Here is a 24261-nt window from a genome sequence, read left to right as displayed (position 1 = left end):
ATGATAGTGTGTGAGGCTATAGAGGTTTCAAAATCATCCTCTAAGTTCTGATCAACATCCAAATTCTGATGCTCACCTAATATCTGAACTTCATCATCTAGATTCAGAAGAGGTGTTGTTAGAATATCTGTATTGAGATTAAAATCTAAAATTGGTGTTGTTGGTGGAGTTTGTTGAGGAATGGTTGGAGCTTCTAAGTACAGAACCTCAGGCACAACCAAGTTGTGAATATCTATTTCAACACTTGTACTTGGGTCTTCAGTATGTAATTGTTCAATGATAGGAGACACAGGAGGTGTAGGCACTCTGTCTTGAGCAGTGTCTTCAGCTTGAATTGGTGGCAATGGTGGTGTAGATTCAGTGGCTTCAGCAAATGTTGGTTGTGTAAAAGGAAGGGATTCAATCATAATTGGCTCCTTTGAGATCAGAGATTTCTGATCCCCTTCCTTAGCTGTTGTTTCCACATCCTCTAAATCTGACTCAACTGTGTACTTGTTATCTCTTTGTTTCTTCCATCTCTTCAAGGGTGGAGAGACTTTGGGAGCTTTGTCATCAGAATTTATCTTTCTAAGCCTTTTGAGGGGCCTAGAACTCCCAGTTTCCTGAACTTTCTGAGAAGAGACCTTCTCAGCTACTTCAGCAACAGGTTCTGATGGTTGAACCTGTACCTCAATTGTTTCCTCAAATCATCAAAATTTATTATTGACCATTATTAAATCAAAACATTCATCACAGGATAAAGTTTAAAAAAAAATTTAAAGTAAAGATTAACAAATTGCAATTAAAACATGCACAGTCATATAATTTGAGAACCAAAGACCAAATCTTGCAATTTTAAAGGAAATTTCATTAATATATCATATGAGTACATTTCATGAAATTTATCAATTACATTCAAAAATTACAAGACAGTCCTATTCTTAGAATTCTTAACATCAACAGCCTTAGTCCTAGTCTAAGAAGACCTAACGACTAGCTTCTTCTGCTGTTGACGAAGAGCACTGCAAGATGAATGATTCGTTCTTGCTGACGGAGAGCTTCTCTCATTTCCTCTTCCAGACGATCACAATGGAGATGATAGTCCATATAAAAGAATAAGAGGTCTGTGTGAACCTCTTGTGGAACTGAGTTCCAGATCTCTTCAGGAATGACAGTTACATGCCACTCCTATCGCCAATCATCACAACTCAACTCGATATTAAAAGTATCATAGTTCAGGAGCAAGTTGAAATGAACCATGGTTTTGATGATTATGTAAAAATAGTGAGTTTGTGAAAAAATGGAAGATGTATTGGCTGGAATACATAGTTTGTTTAAATAGCCAATAGAATACTAAGAGACGCGAGGAGTATTTAATAATTACAGGTAAAAATAATGATACCTCGTCTCCCTAAACCAATCGTAATAATAACAGTCATTAAAAGATCTAAAGCCAGAGTTAATGGGCACGGGAAATAAGTAATGATTACTATGCACATTCAGTTTTTCCAAAAAAAAAATTGTTCCCACGAAATAAATGATTATGATTGCTTTATCTCACGTAATCCAATATTCTGATAAAATGTAACCGTTCAAGTATTGACTTAAAAAATAAATCAAGTAAATAAATACTGCCACATAAGCATCAGAACTCGATTATTATCAGAATTTAAAAGTCATCAGAATATGGCTTCTTAACTTAAAAAGTGAATGTTTATTTCTGTAATTCTTCACACAAATACTGATATGGTTTCCTCAGTACTTAATCATTAGAACTTCCATCAGAACTTGTCATCAGAATTTATGCAATTGACACTTAAACTGTTCATCTAAAACAATATTGATCACCACAATAATTTCCATTATTCATATGGAGTGTAAGTGTGTGCATTAAGCTAAATATCAGACAAAGAGTAAAGTCTGAACTTCAGTACATCTTAGAAATAAGGCATAACTTAGAACTTTGCTCAAAATCTGTCATTAGTCCGAAGTCTACTATAAAATGAGTTCATGCAAGAGTCCACCTCAACTGTTTTGTGCTCATTTTATGCATCTTTTGAAATTCCTTTTACAGTGGCTTCTCAGTGTAAGTGAGTCACAACTGCTTATCAAAATTTATGCTATTGTCAGAGTATTTCTCCAGTAATCAGAGAATCTGAAAAGTCACCAAGAAAATTTTATTTTTGCTTTTCTAATGCATATTACTTAATACTAGCAATGCACTTGGGTCTTCCCTTCCCCATACATTTTTCTCTAGATCTCAAAGGAGTACCCGATATTTATTTCTTTTCTTTTCTTTTTCTTTTGATAAGTGAGGCTTATCAGCACTTAGTACATCCATAAGATTTACTAACATCAGAACTTAACAGATAAGAAGCATTATTCTAGTTTTTGACTTAGTAATAAGATAAACAAAGTAAACCTAACCAAGTTCAATATCAGAATTTGCTTGTGTCAAAAGATTTCCACATAAATAATTACTTCAAACATGGGATATTTAGTATATTGGAGATTACTAGGTCAGTATCTAGCACAGTTATCCTCATTGGATTGAATAGTCACAGAAATATTCATATCACTATCAGAGTTTAGAAATTCACATCAGACAACAATCAGCACTTAGATAAATTTCAATTTAAGCACAGATTACATAAAGAGAGTAATATCTGTAAATACTGATCATAAAGTCTGATGTATCAGATCATAAACTAAATAGATTTAGAGAAAGAACCTGAAACCATTCCAAGTTCATTTACCAATTTTGTAAAAGTAGCTTCACATAGTGGTTTTGTGAAGATATCTGCTAGTTGTTGATCTGTTGGAACAAAATACAATTCTATGGTACCTTCCATCACATGTTCCCGTATGAAATGGTACCTTATGCTGATGTGCTTTATCATTGAGTGTTGAACTGGATTACCTATCATAGCAATAGCACTTTGATTATCACAGTAAATAGGAATTTTAGAAAATTCTAATCCATAATCCAGTAACTGATTCTTCATCCAAAGAATCTATGCACAACAGCTTTCTGCAGCAATATACTCTGCTTCTGCAGTTGATGTGAAAATTGACTTTTGTTTCTTGCTAAACCAAGAAACCAATCTACCTCCAAGAAATTGGCAGCTTCCACTTGTGCTTTTCCTGTCAATTTTGCACCCTGCAAAATCTGCATTTGAGTAACCTATTAGCTTAAAGTCTGATTCCCTAGGATACCATAATCCCATATCAGTTGTACCCTTAAGGTACTTGAAAATTCTTTTCACAGCTGTTAAGTGAGGCTCTCTTGGATCTACTTGAAATCTTGCACAAAGACATGTAGCATACATGATATCAGGTCTACTTGCATTTAGATAGAGTAGTGAGCCAATCATACCTCTGTAATCAGTAAAATCTACTGATGTACCAGTATCCTTATCTAATTTTGTTGCAGTGGCCATAGGAGTGGATGCACTTGAACAGTCTTGCATTCCAAATTTCTTCAACAAATTTCTGGTGTACTTAGATTGACAAATAAAAGTTCCTTCTTCATTCTGCTTGACTTGAAGGCCCAGAAAATAGCTAAGTTCTCCCATCATACTCATTTGATATCTTGACTACATTAGCTTGGTAAACCTTTTACAAAGTCTGTCATTTATAGAACAAAAAATGATATCATCAACATATATCTGCACCAAAAGTAAGTCATTTCCATGGTTGAGATAGAATAAAGTTTTGTCAATAGTCCCTCTGTTAAATCCACTTTCCAGAAGAAACTGAGCTAATGTCTCATACCATGCTCTTGGAGCTTGCTTAAGGCCAGCCATAAAGTGCTTTATCAAGTCTGTAGACATGATGAGTTAATTTTGAATCTACAAAACCTGGAGGTTGTTCAAAATATACTTCTTCTCCCAATTCTCCATTAAGAAAAGCACTTTTTACATCCATTTAAAAGACTGTAAACTTTTTGTGAGCAACATAAGCCAAAAATATCCCTATGGCTTCCAATCTAGCAACTGGTGCAAATGTTTCATCATAATCAATTCCCTCATGTTGAGAATATCCTTTTGCAACCAGCCTTGCTTTATTAATTGTAATTATGCCATCACTATCAGTTTTATTTCTGAACACCCATTTTGTACCAACAACAGATCTGTTCTTTGGTCTTGGCACTAGGGTCCAGACTTTATTTCTTTCAAATTCATTTAACTCTTCCTGCATTGCTTGCACCCAACCAGCATCTTGAAGAGCTTCTTCCACTTTCTTTGGTTCAGCCTGAGAAAGAAAAGAATGATAGAGACATTCATTTGATGTTGTTATTTTAGTTCTAATACCTGCTTTAGGATCTCCAATAATCAAGTCAGGTTTATGTGCTTTAGTCCACTTCCTTGCAGATGGAAGATTATCTCTAGAACTAGATGCTCCCCCATGATCCATGCTATCTCCATCAACATTATCTGATGCTCCCCCTGAAATCATGCTCTCTGACTTGGATTCTTCAGAATTTGGGTTTCCAGAATTATCAGAACTTGGCCCGTCAGAACTTGATGAATCAGAACTTGAAGAGCTTGTTCTAGGTTCTGATGCTTCTTGAGTTATGGTTGGATCTTCAATATGCTCCCCCTGCACAGGTGCATTTTCCTTTGGCGTAGTCACCACAGTTTCAATAACATCAGAGTTTAACCCATCAGAGTTTGCAGTATCAGGATTTTGACTATTAGATTTTTATAGAATCAAAATTTAAAACTTCATTCTCAAATCTCAACTGATCATGATCATTGAAATCTTTAAGTCCAGTAATCTTCTTATCATGAAAAGAGATATTGATAGATTCCATGATAACCCTTGTTTTTAAATTGTAGACTCTGAAGGCTTTTGTGGAAAGTGGATATCCAACAAAAATTCCTTCATCAGCTTTTAGATCAAATTTGGATAGCTGTTCAGGATGAGTCTTAAGAACAAAATACTTGCATCCAAATACATGAAAGTACTTCAGATTTGGCTTCTTTTTCTTCACCATCTCATATGGTGTCTTTCCATGCTTGTTGATAAGTGTTGCATTCTGAGTAAAACAAGCAGTCTGCACAGCTTCAGCCCAAAAGTAGGTTGGTAACTTTGCTTCATTAAGCATAGTTCGTGCAGCTTCAATAAGAGTTCTATTCTTTCTTCTAACAACTCTATTTTGCTGTGGAGTTCCAGGAGCAGAGAATTCCTGCTTTATTCCATGGTCTTTGCAGAACTCTTCCATAATCATATTCTTGAACTCAGTGTCATTATCACTTCTTATGATTTTCATAGAGTCTTTGACCAACTTATCCAGTTATTTCACATGATCAATCAAGTTAGATGTAGTTTCACTTTTTGTGTGCAAGAAATACACCCATGTGTATCTGGTAAACTCATCTACTATGACCATAACATATTTCTTCTTTGCAATAGACATGACATTCACTGGACCAAATAGATTAACATGTAGTAGGTGATAAGGCTCAAGAATTGAAGATTCAGACTTGCTCTTTAATGAAGATTTTCTTTGTTTTGCCTTTTGACATGAATCACAAAGGCCATCAGGAGCAAATACTGATTTTGGCAGTCCTCTCACAAGATCTTTCTTGACTAGTTCATTTATATTATGGAAATTTAAATGAGAGAGTTTCTTGTGCCAATCCCCGCTTTCTTCAATTGATGCTCTGCTTAACAGACAGATTGCAGAACCATCAGAACTTGTTGAAAGCTTGGCTTCATAAATGTTACCATGTCTGTATCCCTTTAGAACAACTTTGCCCGTAGATTTGCTTACAACTACACAGTGTTCTTCAAAGAAATCTACATGATAACCTCTGTCACAGATTTGACTAACACTCAGCGGATTGTGTTTAAGTCCTCAGACTAGAGCTACTTTTTCAATGATGACATTCCCAAGATTGATATTGCCATATCCCAGAGTTTTTCCCATGTTGCCATCTCCATAAGAAACACCTGGGCCATCTGTTATGGATTAAAAACTAATATATATAATCGCTGTATTTATTACTAAGGAACGTGAGCTTCGAGGCTCGATTTGACTGCTCTTGTGTTTCGTGACTCAATCTGCCTTAACAAGAGGCCTACTTACCTTGCTGTATGCCAAAGATCAAGTCAAAAAACGTAGTTCTGATCTGTGGGGTGAGGCCCCTTATATAGATGCTGGTGGTCCTTGAATTGGACTCGATATAGGAGACTTGGTGGGCAAGTCTCATAATTAGAATGGACTTTGGAGTCCTAGATAGTAGGAAACTGATTCCTTATCCTTTTAGGTCCCCTTGAGGCTAATCTGCAAGGATTTATATCCTTATCGGGACTCTTCTCAATAGCTGATTTTTCCCTTATTAATTAATTACGAAATTAATTAATAAACAGGGTTTTTGGGCCATCTTTGTTCCATCTGGCCTGATCTGTTCCATCAGGCCTAATCAATATGTTGACCATTTTGGTCTGAATATCATACATCTTCTTATTGGGCCTTGCAGCCCAAACTGTCATATCTAATTATGTAATCAGGATTTATTTATCCCTATCATTTGCCCCCAACTTTTGGGAAACCGTATAAGATTTCGCGAAAGTTAAGTTCATTTATTCCCTTACAGGGTATCGTTTTGCGTAAAGTGTGGAGCGACCTACACGTTTACAATGATTTACTTTTATTCCTTTCATTCAGGAATTATCTTAATTTTCAGGAATTTTTCCCTTAATTCTGGGATTTTTCCTTAATTTCCAGGAATTTTTCCCTTTATTCTAGGATTTTTCCCTTAATTTCGGGATTTAATCCTTAATTTTCAGGGTTTTTTCCCTTAATTTCGGGATTTAAGCCTTAATTTTCTGGATTTATTCCCTATTTCTGAAAATATTAACATTTTCAGAAAATATTTCGAGAAATTTCCTTATTTTCCTGCAATTTTCCATAATTTTTTTCAAATTTCCAGCCCTTTTTCGACCAGGATCCTAGTCAAAATTTCGACCTGGATCCTAGTCGAAAGTTGGGCCGGCCTTACAATCCTGGTCGAAGGAGTTCGACTAGGATCCACGACCTGGAATTCGACCAGGATCCTAGTAGAACTTTAGACCTGGATCTAGGTCGAATATTTACCCTTGTTTCTATTCCTGGTCTTGAGGTTTCGACTAGGATTCACGACCTGGATTTCGACCAGGATCCTAGTCGAAACCTCGACCTGAATCTTGTTCGAAATTTCTCTGATATCTCTTGCTTCCTGGTCGATAGATTTCGACTAGGATTCACGATCTGGTTTTCGACCAAGATCCTAGTCGATTCTTCGACCTGGATTTTAGTCTAGGTTTCTAAACCCCATACTTGAAAAAATGTTTTATTTGATTCGACCTCATTCCTGGTCTAAGTTTCGACCTCAATCCAGTTCTGTTATTCTCGTAATTTTTGGGTGTCTGTTCGAAGGATTTCAAGCAGAATTTACGACCTGAAATTCGACCTGAATTCTAGTCTTTTATACCCGTTATTTTCGGGTGCCTGCTCGAAAGATTTCGAGCAGGATTCATGACCTGGATTTCGACTAGAATCCTGGTCTTTTAGTACTTCCATTTATTCCCCTTTTTTTTACTGGGCCTCAGTTTGGGCCTAGCCTTCTTTATTGGGCCTTACATATTTTAGGGCTTCAATTTAGGGCATTGTATTTTTCCAAATCCTAATTGGATATGGGCCTTCTTAATTCTTACTGGGCTTTTCCAAAATCCTAATTTGATTTTGGGCCTTCTAACTCTTATTAGGCCTCTTATTGATCTGGGCTTAATATACCAAAATACCTTGTTTAGAATTCTCTAGAATTCCTTGGAATATTCTGGAATGTTCCTTTTTCTGGGCTTTTTTCTTTGGGCCTCTATCCTTACTGGGCTTTGTCCCTTCAACTTCACTTTTCCTCTTATATAAAGGAGTGAGGAGAGTCTATTGCTCCTCACTTTCTGATTTCTAAGTTCTTCATCTTTCTTCTCCTGCTAACAATCTTAGAGCAATAACAGCAAGTCGGAGTATCAAAGCCTTTTTTTGGAGCATTTTTTCAGGTAAAATTCATCCCTTTACTTCTTGTGCTTACCTTTACATAGTGTGCGCTTTTAAAATTTCTCTTTATGTGCCCTTTTTCAGATGGCTGTTAAGAAAATGACTCGCTTGGCCAAAATGAATGTGGCTAGAAAGTCCAATGAATTCCCTATTCGATCAAGGTACACTTCCTTGATCGACATGATCAACACCCGAGGGGACGAGTACTCGTCTGATGCGCATCTGGACGCGCACGGCCATATTAGTGACTTGCGGGATCCTAAAGAGCTGGAAAAGTTGAGCAGCTGTTTCAAAATCAAGGAACCTTTCAAACTGGTTCTTGCAGGTCCGGCCGACAGGGCCTGCCAGTGGAAGAAGGACGCATTATGCGTCTATAGGGATACTCTAAGGGCAGGTATCAGACTCCCCTTTCACCCGTTCATTCCTCTTTTGCTAGCCGATATGGGCATCAGCCCTTGCCAACTCCCCCCTAATTCTTGGAGGCTCATTTTGTGCTATATGTCACAATGTGCCAAGCATGATGTCCCCAATTCTGTCGCTATCTTCAGAAAGATTTTTCAGTTCAAGAACAGCCCTGATAAGAATCCGGGTTGGGTCTCTATAAACCAGCGCCCTACTATTCCTCATATTGTGAACGGGAAGTCCATCCCTGACAATAACTTGGGGTGGAAGAAAGATTTTTTGTTCGTCGTTTGGGAGGGTGGCGATTGGGGCACCCTATTTCGATCGTCTTTTGGGCTCGCCGTTGATGGGAGCCCAAACGATATAACTTTGTCTGAGGAGGAGGCCAGAGCTTTCAATCTCCTGACGCAAGATAATGGGACTTCCCATTCTTGGGATCTTATCAGGGAGACCGTTCTTGTAGAACGCGGCCTTTCTCCGGTCCCTAAGAAAAGTAAGTTTCCTTCCTTATACATCTCTTTTTATTTCCTTCATTTTCTATTTTGCTGATTCCTCAACTTACTTATCTCATTTATTGCAGTGGCTGAGAAAATTGAGGAGGCTACAGAGCCTAAAGACCTGGAGACAGCCAGGATGAAGCGTGCTGGAAAGGTCTTTAAAGACCCGCGCCTTGGGGATCGCTTCCCCGAGTTCCTACTCCAAGCAGTGGAACCAGGCAAAGAAGGCCCCAGCCAAGTTTTACGCACCAAGCAGAGGCCAGGGGCTTATTTTCAACCTGCTTGGGGAATCCGGGGCAAGGATTCAATCCTTGGCAGCACGGCGCTTGCCAAGGAATGGTCTAAGCATTCCATCTCCCCGGTAGACTATCAAGACTTTGTCCTTCAACAGGACTTAGAGGGGAACGAGCTTTTCGGAGCCCAGGCTTTGGCGACGGTACGTCTTTTTCCTTTGCCCTTTTTGATTTTCTCGTCTCATACTTTTATTGTGTCTCTTGTAGGCGAACACCCATTTTCAAGGGGCGATTCACCAAGCCAAGACTTGGAAGGTTGGCCTGGAGGATGCTAACAAGAAGTTGGAGGAGGCCAACCAAAGAATAGAGGCCCTTGAAGCCCAGCTTGCCTCTTCCACTTTTGACCTGGAAACGGCCCGGGCCGAAAATGTTATCCTGAAGGCTCAGAAGGATAAAGCCTTTGACGGCTGGATGGATACTCAGGAGTTTAAGGACTTAATGGTGGAGCACGATGCCCTCCTACACCCAGTTAGCTATAAAGAAGGCTGGGATGCTGCTGTGGAGGCCATTCAGGATGAATTTCCAGAAGTCCTCGAGCAGTCCTCCTTTCCTTGCCCTGTGCGAGTTCCAGAACTTGGGGGTGTTACCGACAAGCTCGTTGGCCTGATCAAGGACGGCCCGTCGGGGAGCCAAGGCCAAAAGAGGAAGGAGCTTGAGTCCAGCTCCGGAGAGGAGGAAGCTTCTTCCGAAGAGGAGTCTGAGCCCGTTGCAAAGAAGATCAGGGTGGAAGAGCCTCCAAGGGCAGCGCCTCAGCAACCAGCATCTCCCACAGCATCCAAAGCGCCCGAAGGTAGTTCTGATGGAACCTCTACGGGGACTTCCGAGGGGACGACTGAGACGTCCGAGGGGACGACTGAGACGTCCGAGGGGACGACTGAGACATCCGAGGAGACTTCGGATAGTGGTTCCGAGGAATCCCAGCCTTCAAAGGCCTAAGTTTTTTTTTATGTATTTCTTCTTTTTAGACAATATACGAACTTTGTTTATATCAGAACTTGTTACCCTTCGGGGTTATTTCATATGCTGCTTTTCTTACTCGCCTCTTTCTCCTTTATCTTTCCAATACTTAATATGCATTTAAACTTGAACTAATTGGCCCTTTGAATTGTACAACGTGCACTCTTATAAAAGAATCCGTGAAGTCTTCCTTTTTTCAATGATCAAAGCATGATTTTTTGTTAAAACCTCACAAGGCATTATCACAACTTAAACATCCATAGGTTGAAATAATTTCAAACTCTTTAATATGAAGTGTAGTTTTCCAAAACCTTACATAGTATGGGTCTGACCCTTAACAATAATAACCTGACAATGTAAATTCTACTGGAATATAAAATCCTACGCAAGCAAAGCTTTAAGGTGCTTTTCAACCTACTTGTCATCCTGACAAATAAGAATCGTATTCAGTTGCTCTACACATAGTAAACCTTCAGGTTTTGTGCATGCCAAGTTCTTGGGACTTCAAAACCATCCATTGTCTCCAGCTTGTAGGTTCCTCTACCTTGAACGCTCTTGAATTTATACGGCCCTTCCCAATTTGGGGCAAGCTTCCCTTTCTGTCCTACACCAGAAGCTTCTATCTTCCTCAAGACTAGGTCACCTTGTTTGAAAAACCTTTCTTTAACCCTTAGATTGTAGTAGAATGAAACCTTTTTCTGATATTCTACTATCTTTGCATGTGCCTCATCTCGCACTTCATCGATTAAGTCCAGAGCCAACCTTTGTCCTTCCTCATTTTCCTCAGCATTGAAAGCCTGAATCCTTGGAGAGGAATGTGATATCTCCACAGGAACTACTGCTTCTGCCCCATATGCTAACATGAAGGGAGTTGCTCCAGTCGTGACTCTACAGGTAGTCCTGTAGGCCCATAATATTGGAAGTATTTCATCCACCCAATTATTTCTTGACTTCTCGATCCTCTTCTTTAATCCATCCAGGATTATCCGATTTGCTACCTCCGCTTTCCCATTGGCTTGCGGGTGAGCCACAGAGGTGAACCGTAACTCGATTTCATTTTCTTTACAGTACTTCTTGAATTCCTCGTTGTTGAATTGTGTTCCATTGTCGGTGACTAGGATACAGGGAATTCCATACCGGCACATAATATTTTCCCACAGGAATTGTGCAACCTGCTTAGTTGTGATCTTGGCCAAGGGTTTGGCTTCAATCCACTTGGTAAAATAATCAATGGCTACAATCAGGAACTTTCTTTGTGCCGTGGCCATGGGGAAAGGCCCCAAAATATCCATTCCCCACATAGCAAAGGGAATGGGCGAGTTTATAGAGGTCAGCATCTCGGGGGGTCGTCTAACTACAGGTGCATGCTTCTGACAGCGATCATACTTCTTTACATATTCTTTGGCATCAGCCATCATTTCTGGCCAATAGAAGCCTAAACGGGTTATCTTATGAGCCAAGGCCCTGCCCCCCAAGTGTTGCCCACAAATACCTTCATGTACTTATTCAAGAGCCAAGCGTGCCTCATCGGGCCTGAGACACCTTAAGTAAGGAACCATGAAAGATCTTTTGTACAGAATCCCATCTATGAAAGAGTACCTTAGTGATCAAATAGCTAACTTCTGTGCTTCAATTGCATCGTTTGGCAACCAACCGGTTTGAATGTAGGCCTTAATGGGATCTATCCACGATGTCCCCAGGCCTATAGGAGCTACAAGCTTAACATCAATGCTCCGTGTCTTCAAAACGCGGAAGTATACACTTCCTGAACTTTCCTCTATCTCAGATGAAGCATTGGATAAGGCATCTGCCTTAGCATTTTCCTCCCTTGGAATGTGCTCAACATGGAATTCATTGAATTGGGTCATCACAACCCTTACTAGGCGGACATACTTGGCCATCGTATCATCCCTTGCCTCAAATTCTCCCTTTACCTGGGATATGATCAGCTTCGAGTCTCCGCAGACCTTTAAATTTTTGACTCTAAGTGTCCCAGCTAGGCCAAGGCCAGCTATCAGGGCTTCATATTATGCCTCATTCTTTGTGGTTGGGAAGTCTAATTTCATGGCATACTCGATCAAGAACTCGTCAAGGCTTTGTAAAACCAATCCCGCTCCACTGGAATTTGTTTTTGATGCTCCATCAAAATAGAGAACCCAATATTCTTTCTCCTTTTCATCCTTCTCTTTGTCCCCATTATTGACTCCCTTGTCTTGAGGTATGGTATATTCTTGAGGTATGGTACCTTCCTGCCCCCCGACATCTTGGTTGGGTATGGTACATTCCACCACGAAGTCAGCTAGTGCCTGGGCTTTTATTACCGTTCGTGGCTTATACTTGAGATCGAACTGACCCAGCTCTATTGCCCACTTAATCAATCTCCCACTTGCCTTGGGACTGTGAATGATATTTCTCAGGGGCTGATTTATTAGCACCTCAATCTGATGAGCCTGAAAGTAAGGACGCAGCTTTCTCGAAGCCATTACCAAGGCTAGAGCAAATTTCTCAATAGTTGAATAATTCAACTCAGCACCATGCAGAATTTTGCTTACATAGTATACGGGTTTCTGGACTTTCAGTTCCTCCTTAACCAACACCGCGCTCAAGGCACTCTCTGAAACAGCCAAGTACAAGAATAAAACTTCACTCAAAACTGGCTTGGCCAACAACGGTGCTTGCGCCATATATTTTTTCAATTCCTCGAAAGCCTTCTGGTTTTCTTCACTCCATACAAAGTCCTTAACATTTTTTAGTGACTTAAAGAATGATAGGCACTTGTCTCCGGACTTGGAGATGAATCGTCCCAGCGCATCAACCCTTCCTGTGAGCTTCTGAACATCCTTGACAGTTTTTGGTTGTTCCATGTCCAGGACTGCCTTTATTTTATCGGGGTTAGCCTCGATTCCTCTCTTGGAGACCATCAATCCCAAAAATTTTCCAGATCCTTCTCCGAAAGCACACTTTGTAGGATTCAACATCATCTTGTGGTACCTCAGGACCTCAAAAGCTTCCCTCAAATGGGTTATATGATCAGTCTTTACTAGACTCTTGACTAACATGTCATCAACATAGACTTCCATAGTCTTACCAATAAGATCCTTAAAAATTTTATTTACCAACCTTTGATAGGTGGCTCCTGCATTCTTAAGACCAAATGCCATAACAAGATAACAATAAACACCAAAGTCAGTGATGAATGATACCTTTGGAATATCATCCTTGTGCATCTTAATCTGATTGTACCCGTTAAATCCATCCATGAAGCTCAGCATCTCATGCCCAGCAGTGGCATCAATCAAAGTATCAATTCTTGGCAACGGAAAACAGTCTTTAGGGCATGCATCATTCAGATCAGTGAAGTCTATACACATCCTCCATTTCCCATTAGCCTTCTTCACCATTACAGGGTTTTCCAACCACTCTGGAAATTGAATCTCTTCAAAGAAACCAGCCTCTAAGAGTTTCTCCACTTCCTGTTTTATAGCTTCTTGCCTTTCTGGAGCAAAACTTCTTTTCTTTTGTTTTACCGTCTTCCGATTTGGGTCTACATTCAGCTTGTGAGTAATCAATTCCGGGTCTATACCAGGCATATCAGCCGCTGACCATGCAAAAACATCATTATTTTCTTGCCAAAACTTCACCAACTTCCCTCTAAGGGACTCCTTTAATGTGGCTCCAATGAAAGTCATCCTCTCAGGATTCTCGGGGTCTAAAGGAATTGAAACCAAGTCTTCTGCTGGCTTTCCCCTTTTCTCATCATTTTCTCGGGTATCCAGATCTTCAATAGGAAGAACCTGCCCCCCAACTCCATCTGCCCTCAAAGAGGCCACATAACAGCTTCTTGCCATTTTTTGATCTCCTCTTTTTTCTCCAATCCCATCTGGAGTCAGAAATTTCATAACTGAATGATAAGAAGAAGGGACTGCCTTAAAGGCATGTATCCCTGTTCTTCCCATGATAGCGTTGTAGGTCGAACTAGCCTTTACCACCACAAAGTCCAACATCTGAGTTGCTTGCCTTGGTTCATGTCCTATGGTTGTTGGCAACTTGATTATTCCTTCTACGGGGCATTCCACTCCCGCGAATCCATATATCGGCATGTCGGTTGGGGTCAATTGGGAGTCATTATATCCCATCCTTAAAAAGGTGTCATGGAGCAAAATATCCACTGAAGCTCCATTATCCACAAGGACCCTCTTGACCGGGCTATTTCCTATTACCGGTGTTATGACCAGCGGGTCGTCATGAGGAAACTTCATACCCTCTAGGTCAAAATCATCAAAAGCCAATGTTACTTCTGTCCTGGCCCTCTTCGGGGCTTCTCCAACAATATGCATAACCTCTATAGTATATGCTTTTCTGGAGTTTCTGGATAATCCAACAGCAGTTTGTCCTCCAAAAATTGTGTTGATTACAGGCCCCTGTGGGCGCGGTCCTCTGAAGATTGAATTTATCACCGGTCCCCTAGGTTGAGGATTTCACCCCTGATCTTCTTGATCTCTCCTTCGGTCATCAAAGTTCCTTCTCACGTTGTTGTTTCTATCCCGTCCTTCTCCAGTATATTTGTTCAATCTTCCTTTTCGGATCAGAAACTCAATTTCATCTTTCAATTGCCTACACTCATCGGTGTCATGGCCAACATCTTTGTAAAATCTGCAATACTTGCTCTTATCTAGCTTGGCGAGATCAGCCTTCAAGGGCTTAGGCCAACGGATATCTCTATCTTTCTCGATCTCCATCAAAATCTGGCTTCTAGGAGCATTCAGCTTAGCGTATTTAGTGAACTTTTGCCCAGGTCCTCCCTTCTTGGGGGTTGAATCAGAGTTTTGTTCGGTTCTAGGATACTTGTCCTTAGCAATATACTCCAAATCAGTTTTTCGCTTCTTGCCTCCAGTGGGCTCATTACTTACTACGGTCTTCCTCATGCTTTCTTCAACCTTGATATACTTCCCTGCCCTATCCTGGAGCTGCAACATACTTTCGGGGGGACGTTTGGCTAAGGACATCTTAAAAAACTCATCCCTAGTTCCTTGTTGCAGTGCTATCATGGCTACCTTATCATCAAGGTCCGGGACTTTTAGAGCCTCTTTTGTGAATCAATTCAGGTAATCTCTCAAGGATTCCTTTGTTCCCTGCACAATGCTCATAAGTGATGCTGAACTTTTCTCATGAACTCTCTCACCGATGAATTGCTTAATAAAAGCCTGGCTTAATTCTCTGAACGACCCAATAGAGTTTGGGGGCAAGCGACTGTACAACCTTTGAGCCATACCCGACAGGGTTTAAGGGAAGGCCCGACACTTTATAACATCATTTACGGGCTGCAACAGTAGTGCATTAGAGAATGTTCTAACATGATTAGCGGGATCTCCCGTGCCATTATAAGCTTTGATAGTTGGCATCTAGAACTTCCTTGAGATATGGGTATTCATTATTCCTTCAGTGAAGGGTGGAGTAGGATCATCAGGATCTCCAAGGGGAAGAAGATTGCTCGGATCAGCCCTTGGGACAACAGTCCTTTTCTGCACCGGACCGTCCAGGTCTATGATGGGAGGATGATTTCTCCCTCTAGGAGGTGCTTGGGGTCTTGTGGTCTGGTGCGCCTCCAAGTCACGCCTCAGCCTTTGAATCTCAGCCTCATGAGCCCTGATCCTTTCCTGCACTTCTTGGGGATTCGCCCCTTGGGTGCTTTGAGGGCGTTGGCTTCCATCATCCATCGGCTCTTTGCCAACACACCTCCTTCTTGGGGCCACTTCATCATCCGAAGATTCGGAGTCTCTCTCAGTGTAAGGACCAGAAAATTCCCGATCCTCGGGGATAGGAGCCAAACCTCGTATGTAGGGGAGCGATTGCCCTCGTGCTTCACTTCACCCAGCATGTCCGCTTCCTCCAACCTCGGGGTAAAGGGGCATCCCATAAGGGGGTTAGTAGTAACAACGATTGAATATTCATACCCGACGGGTCGAGAATTCACAGGTACATGTACTTGTTGAACTTGAGGATTCGTACCTTGAATAGTTGGGGGAGTTGTCCCTTGTGGCTGAGGTTGAATTGCCCCTATCTGGGCTTCCCCTTGAGTAGTTGCATAAGTTGAGTGAGGGGGTATCTCTACAGTTGACGAAATCACCTGGGTTGTCCCCGATGGTGTTCCTTCCTCCAGAGCTCTAATTGTTCTCCGTGTTCTCACCATGGTTGTTGTTGTGCTTCCCACAGACGGCGCCAAATGTTATGGATTAAAAACTAATATATATGATCGTTGTATTTATTACTAAGGAACGTGAGCTTCGAGGCTCGATTTGACTGCTCTTGTGTTTCGTGACTCAATCTGCCTTAACAAGATGCCTACGTACCTTTCTGTATGCCAAGGATCAAGTCAAAAAACGTAGTTCTGATCTGTGGGGTGAGGCCCCTTATATAGATTTTAATAACCCCAATTTTTGGAATTTTTGAAACCCTTACGAATAGTGTTTTGCTGATTTTGCTGAATAAGAAAACTTTTCATGCCACACTATGTAGGGGTTCTTTTATTGATCTTTTGGGATATTATTAGTACTCTATGTAGTATATAAGTGTATGTAAAGATCGTCAGAATCCAAATCCAAACACTTTGATTTTTCCCGGAAATCCACCAGATATCGAAAGAATTGAGTATAAGATAACAGGATAAAAAGGATTTAAATTAACGGATTATAAGAGAGGATCATAAAAGGAATCTAATATATTGAGAAAGGTTAAGGGAACCCAAGTAATAAGATCCCGGGTATGATCCCTCAAACGATAAACGAGAACGAAAGTTAAGCGAACCGTATAACAGATCAGCGGTCATTAGGCAAGCAATTAGGAGTTAATCAAGGGGTTAGTGGATGATGATGATGTCATCACACCAACAAGAAGAAGACAAGTGTGGAAGATGACATAAGCATTGTGACTTAAGCATGACAAAAAGGAGGGATTGGTTGGTTGATTGTGAACCATTCATTCTTTACCATGGTAAAAAGTTAATTAAACAAACAAAGTGGATCAACCAAGCCAAAAACAAATCATAACATCAAAAAACACAAAACACTCCATTTCTTCAAGGAAGCTCTCGGCTTTCTCATCATTTTCAAGGAGAAAAAAATCAAAATCCAAGATCCAAGCATTGTTAAATCATGAGGTAATTATCCAAGGTTCCTCATACATAGATATAGCTATCTAATGAATCTAAGCTTCAATTTCCTTCACAATCTCTTCCAATAATTCAAGGAAGAAGATGGTGAATAGTAACTTTCAAAAAATAACTTTAGTTTTCTTGAATTTTTATGAAAGTTTAAGGTTATACAAGCAAGGATCAAGGTTCTTTTAGGCATTCAAAGCTCTTGTGTTGTGTTAAGAAGCTTCAAGAAGGTATAAACTCCAAACCCTAGATTTTAGTTTTGAGTATTTAGGAATGGTTATGATTGATATAGTATATGTGAAGCATGATGCTTGTTTGTTTAAAGTTTGGTTGAGTTTGTAGAGATTTTGATGGTTGAATCTTGGTTATTGTGAGGGCAAAACACACGCTAATATTCACGCAAGTATACGCGAACCGTATAACAGATCAGCGGTCATTAGGCAAGAAATTAGGAGTTAATCAAGGGGTTAGTGGATGATGATGTCATCACACCAACAAGAAGAAGACAATTGTGGAAGATGACATAAGCATGGTGACTTAAGCATGACAAAAAGGAGGGATTGGTTGGTTGATTGTGAACCATTCATTCTTTACCATGGTAAAAAGTTAATTAAACAAACAAAGTGGATCAACCAAGCCAAAAACAAATCATAACATCAAAAAACACAAAACACTCCATTTCTTCAAGGAAGCTCTCGGCTTTCTCTTCATTTTCAAGGAGAAAAAAATCAAAATCCAAGATCCATGCATTGTTAAATCATGAGGTAATTATCCAAGGTTCCTCATACATAGATATAGCTATCCCATGAATCTAAGCTTAAATTTCCTTCACAATCTCTTCCAATAATTCAAGGAAGAAGATGGTGAATAGTAACTTTCAAAAAATAACTTTAGTTTTCTTGAATTTTTATGAAAGTTTAAGGTTATACAAGCAAGGATCAAGGTTCTTTTAGGCATTCAAAGCTCTTGTGTTATTTTAAGAAGCTTCAAGAAGGTATAAACTCCAAACCCTAGCTTTTAGTTTTGAGTATTTAGGAATGGTTATGATTGATATAGTATATGTGAAGCATGATGCTTGTTTGTTTAAAGTTTGGTTGAGTTTGTAGAGATTTTGATGGTTGAATCTTGGTTATTGTTAGGGCGAAAACACACGATAATATTCACGCAAGTATACGCGTTCGTAGTAGTATAAGATATAAATCAGATTCGTTCCCACAGAGAGTGGTTTAGGTTAAGTTCAATTTATGCACCTATGCAACAATGCATGATTATCGCTCAATGCTAAGACAAATAACAAATTGGGTTTTTATTAAACTAAGAGATTATACTAAATAACATTAACTAAGAGAATTGAGGTTAAATTAATATATATGATAAACATGGGATTCTAACTTCATTACTACTCCATTCAATAGCCTTATTGTTCTTAACCTTGGCATGTGATGGTGATGACACTAATCAGATAACACGAAACTGATAAACGCCAACTTTCGTTGCACGAGTACCATTCTACCAGACATCCACAAAAGAGATAGAAGCTGAATAGGCACTAATTATATTGAGACCCTATATGTCTATAGAATTTGACAACATAACGGTTTAAGCACAAGTTATCTATCTTGATTACATAGGGCAAGTAAAACGGTTAGAGTTACCTACGAATCATGCATACACATACATGAACCTATGCTAGCATGGAAAATTCTAAACCTCTATATTCACTGTCGCTTCAATAGAGATTAACACGCTATCTTATATGTTAGCTACGCACATAAGACGAATAAGCACAACCAATACTAGGATATCATACAATCACCACACACCAAGATATCGAAATAATTAATTATTGAAATCCATAAGTAAATCCGCTAGAACCCCATGACAACGATTAGCCCATAATCGAACTCATCGTCACCATGGGTTCCAATGAAAGCATGGTATAAACAAGTTCTTAATAAACTGAATAATAATTAAAGTACGAATAAACGAGATCTAGGTTCAACAAGAACGAAAACGAGCATCCAAAGTTATAACTAATTCAAAGAATCACAAGTTGAAAAAAAGATCTTCTTTTTCGGAGTTGTTCTGTGATTCTAGGTCTTCTCCTTGGTATCCCAATCTTCCCGGATGATGAAATCCCTTTTTTTAAGTATATATACGCCCCTAGTGGACCTGGACCCTTAAAATCGTCAAATTCTACTCAAAAAAGACTTTTTCAGCGAAATCAGCGACCAGCCGCGCCCTGATTGGCCGCTCAGCTCTCCTGAGCGGGCGCTCAGCTCTCTGAGCGGGCGCTCAGCTCTCTGAGCGGGCGCTCAGCTTTGCTGAGCGGGCGCTCAGCTACTGACTGGAAAAATATTCTGATGAATCTTGTTTTGACCATAACTTGAGTTCTACTCGTCAGAATTAGGAGATTCAACTACCCACGCGAAGCTATTGAGATTCTCTACAACTTGACAATGGCCTTGGCTTCCAATTCTGATCACTTTTCATTATATTTCCTTTAAAAGCTCTTTTCTTCATTTAACTGATACCTGAAATGGAATAACACAAAAACACATCAAAATACCAACAACTTGAGTCCAAAACACCAATTTAAGCTTGTAATAAAGCGTTCCAAGTGGATATAAAATCCACTTATCACACCCGCAAACTTGAATCGATGCTTGTCCTCAAGTATAAACAAACTCAAAACTACAAAACAAACCTAATGCATGAATGCAACTATGTGAATGCAACTAAATGATAATGCAATCGATCCCCTCAGAATAACCATAACCAAATGAATAAACCAATGCCTCTAAGAATGCAATAACTTGAAATAGAGTTCGAATAAATCCCACAAACCAACTCACAAACCAGAAACGTGCGTGTGTGGATGCTTAACAGATATACTCTCGATACTAGATCAATAACCATAACTTATCTATCATCGAAACAATCAAAAGTTTATAAACAGAATAGACAATAAACGCATTATGACTCACAACACCTCCTTTTTACTAAAGTTATACAAGGATTCACACTATCATTGAACACATAGCAAAGATGCTTATTTGATCGTGCAATGAATGAGGTCCCAAAAGACTTATACAATAATACCCATGTAGCGAGCGTTAGGTTAGCGGATCCCAGACTATAAAAGCCTTAGGTCACTAGGCACAAAGTCCCCTGAACTTAATAACTCGAGTATTAAAGAGCTCACTCTTGATCAATTGTGCATAAACACATACTTTTTTTTTCTTTTTTCTTTTTTTTCCTTTTTTTCAACAATTTCTGAATGAGTGTGTTTCGCTCCATCTCATTCAACCCTAGACTACTCATAAAAATATGAGTCGGATACTAGCCATTTGACGCCTAGCCTTACAACAACTAGAAATGAAATCCAAGTTTTTCTCCAGATAAAAAAAATCAGTGTGTTTACGTCATTACGAGAATATCACAAATTCTAAATATAACCAAGTGATTAAATCTCAACAACAAACAAGTATGATCATGATCTAGATCAAAAGCAACCCTATAAGACTTTGTGAAAATATTTATTTCTCGCATGCAAATCAATTCATTAAGACTTAAACATCCCTCTATTCCTCATCACCACACTCAAATCAATATCAACTTATCAAATATCATAGTTCATCTTAAGGGATCATGCTAAATATGCATGTAAATGCAACTATATGAAATTACATAAAAACAAACAAATATGTCCTAAATGAACAATTATACAAAAATATGAATGAACTACAACTAAACATGCAATATAAATCTATATGAATCTATATGGACACACACTACTAATCCTTACATTATCACCCCCAAACTTAAAATTTTCAATATCCTCATTGAAGGTAATAATAAGGATTTCAGGCATACCTAGTCGTCGGAAAGATCACCCTCTTTGGGTGGAGGATCGGGTGGCCAATCAACCTCACCACCAGTGTCTCGAACAACAGTACCGAAAACATGTGTCAAATCTACAGCAAAATGACGGTGAATGTCGTGCATGGCCTCCATACGCCTAGTTACTCGCCTGTACTGCTCATCACCAACACCAGTCCTATCAACTACCTGCTGCACATGAGAAGAACCCTCTATAGGCACTGGAGGATCCGTTCGGCTACCCTCTACATCATCAAAGATATATCCCAACCCCTTGTCAGGGGGTGCACCTAAGAATGAATAACTCAAGTGATTTGGCTGTCGGTTGAGCTCAAGTATGGGAGCTTCTTGAGTAAATGGTTCAAAACGCTCCTGAGAAATTTTTAGCTCTGCTAACCCAAGAGAATCGAATGGCATATCCAACTTCTTCTCCCACGGAGGTGCATTCAAAACCTGCAGTTGCTCTACTCCTCCTTCATCTTCAAAAACTGAGTCGACCCGCTCTATTTTAAAGCACTCTTCTTTTTCTGTGGGTAACTTTATTGCCTTGAACACATTAAAAGTGACCTTTTGATCGTAAACCTTCATCGAAAGCTCTTTTTTTTGCACATCGATCATAGTTCGGCCTGTAGCCAAGAATGGTCTTCCCAAGATAATGGGAATCTTCTTATCTTCCTCGAAATCAAGAATTACAAAGTCAGTAGGGAAGAAGAGTTTATCCACCTTGACCAAGACATCATCCACTATACCTCGTGGATAAGCGATGGATCGGTTAGCTAGTTGCAATGACATGTATGTTGGTTTCAGATCAGGTAGACCAAGCTTCTTGAAGATAGATAAGGGCATCAGATTGATGCTAGCTCCTAAATCACATAAACACTTGTCGAACGACAAGTTTCTGATGGTGCAAGGAATGGTGAAGCTTCCAGGATCTTTAAGCTTCGGAGGCAACTTCTGTTGCAGCACAGTACTGCATTCCTCCGTGAGAGCAACGGTCTCTAAGTCATCGAGATTCACTTTCCGAGAGAGAAAACCTTTCATAAACCTCGCATAGCTAGGCATCTTTTCAAGAGCTTCAGCGAAAGGTATGTTGATATGAAGTTTCTTGAACACCTCCAGAAACTTAGCAAATTGCTTATCCAGCTTTTTCTTCTGCAGCCTCTTAGGAAAAGGAGGTGGAGGATAGATCTGTTTCTCCCCTGTATTACTCTCAAGAGGAGTGTGTTCCACAGTAGTCTTCCTTGGTTCCACCTCTACTTCCTTCGGCACATCTTCTTCAGCAAAACTTCAGATTCTGGAACTTGAGACTTTTCAGGCTCTTCATCTTGCTGAACTTGGGGGCTTGCGACCTTTCCAGACCTTAAGGTGATGGCGTTCACCTGTTCTTCAACTTCCCTCTTGCCTGGATTTGTTTCTGTATCACTAGGAAGCATTCCTGGTGGCCGATTCAATAAGGCACTAGCAATTTGCCCTATTTGGTTCTCCAGAGTCTTGATGGAAATAGCCTGGCTTTGGCATATAATAGCCTGGTTTTTGCACATAAGCCGCAACTCCTCCAATTCAGATTTTTCATTCGAAGATAGACCTGCATCATGATTTTGTTGTTGAATTTGGAGTTGTTGTTTTGGTACAATTTGTTGCTGAAAACCAGGAGGGTTGAATAGCTTATTTCCAAACTGCTGGAACGGCTGTTGCATCGCATTCTGATTGTTGCTCCAACTGAAGTTAGGATGATTCCATTTGTCAGGATGATAAGTGTCTGGAACTGGTTGCTACGATCTCTGAAAGTTGCTCACAAACTGAGCTGAGTCACTAGATATAGCGCATTGTTCCGTCGCATGCGAACCTGCACACAACTCACAAACACTAATTATCTGCCTAACACCATAGTTAGCCAGAGAATCGATCTTCATAGATAACGCCTTTAGTTGAGCAGTGATAGCCGTAGCTGCATCCACTTCAAGAACTCCTGCTACCTTGCCATGTGGATATCTCTGGGTTGGATACTGATATTCATTAGCAGCCATCAGTTCAATTAGATCATAAGCTTCCTTATAGCTCTTTGCCCATAATGCTCCTCCTTATGCTGCATCGAGCATGGGTCTGGACTGTGCTCCCAATCCATTGTAAAAACAAGTGATGATCATCCAATCAGGAATTCCATGATGAGGACACTTCCTAAGCATCTCCTTGTATCGCTCCCAAGCTTCACTTAGCGATTCTCCCGTTTGCTGCGCAAATTGTGTAATAGCGTTTCTGATTGCAGCTGTCTTCGCTATAGGGAAGAATTTAGTAAGGAATTTCTGAGCAAGATCCTCCCAAGTAGTAATCGAACCAGCTGGTAGAGAGTGTAACCAGCTCTTAGCCTTGTCCCTCAGAGAGAATGGGAACAATCTCATTTTCACAGCATCTTCAGAAACACCATTGAACCTGAAGGTGTCGCAGATCTCTATAAAATCCCTAATGTGTGTATTGGGATCTTCCGTTGGAGAACCCCCAAACTGGATTGAATTCTGCACCCATTGAATTATGCCAGGCTTGATCTCAAAGGTATTAGCTGTGATAGCTGGCCGGACAATGCTAGATCGAATGTCATTGATCTTGGGTTGAGAAAAATCCATCAAAGCTCTCGTTCGTGCTACTGGATCTTCTATTGTAATGAGTACCTGAAACACAAACAATAAAACCGTGAAAGTAAAAGAATCCGAGTCACTGAACTTTAACAACCACTGATGACAAGCACATAAACTAAAAATTAACACCGAGTCCCCGACAGCGGCGCCAAAAACTTGTTAGCGCGAAAACACACGCTAATATTCACGCAAGTATACGCATTCGCAAGTAGTATAAGATATAAATCAGATTCGTTCCCAAAGAGAGTGGTTTAGGTTAAGTTCAATTTATGCACCTATGCAACAATGTATGGTTATCGCTCAATGCTAAGACAAATAACAAATTGGGTTTTTATTAAACTAAGAGATTATACTAAATAACATTAACTAAGAGAATTGAGGTTAAATTAATATATATGATAAACATGGGATTCTAACT

The 24261-nt window shown here is 39.9% G+C and overlaps 1 non-coding gene across 1 annotated transcript; it reads left to right on the top strand.

The window, feature by feature from the left end:
• Positions 1-23367: 23367 nt before the first annotated feature.
• LOC141670087 (small nucleolar RNA R71) lies at positions 23368-23474 on the top strand. The gene has a single exon (XR_012554335.1). It is a non-coding gene; the product is annotated as a small nucleolar RNA R71 (small nucleolar RNA).
• The last annotated feature ends 787 nt before the right edge of the window (positions 23475-24261 follow it).

Source organism: Apium graveolens, chromosome 6 (assembly GCF_009905375.1).
Source record: "Apium graveolens cultivar Ventura chromosome 6, ASM990537v1, whole genome shotgun sequence".
NCBI classification, from domain to species: Eukaryota; Viridiplantae; Streptophyta; class Magnoliopsida; order Apiales; family Apiaceae; genus Apium; species Apium graveolens.
Note: the sequence above shows the minus strand (reverse complement) of the source record. Positions and strands in the feature narration are given on the sequence as shown.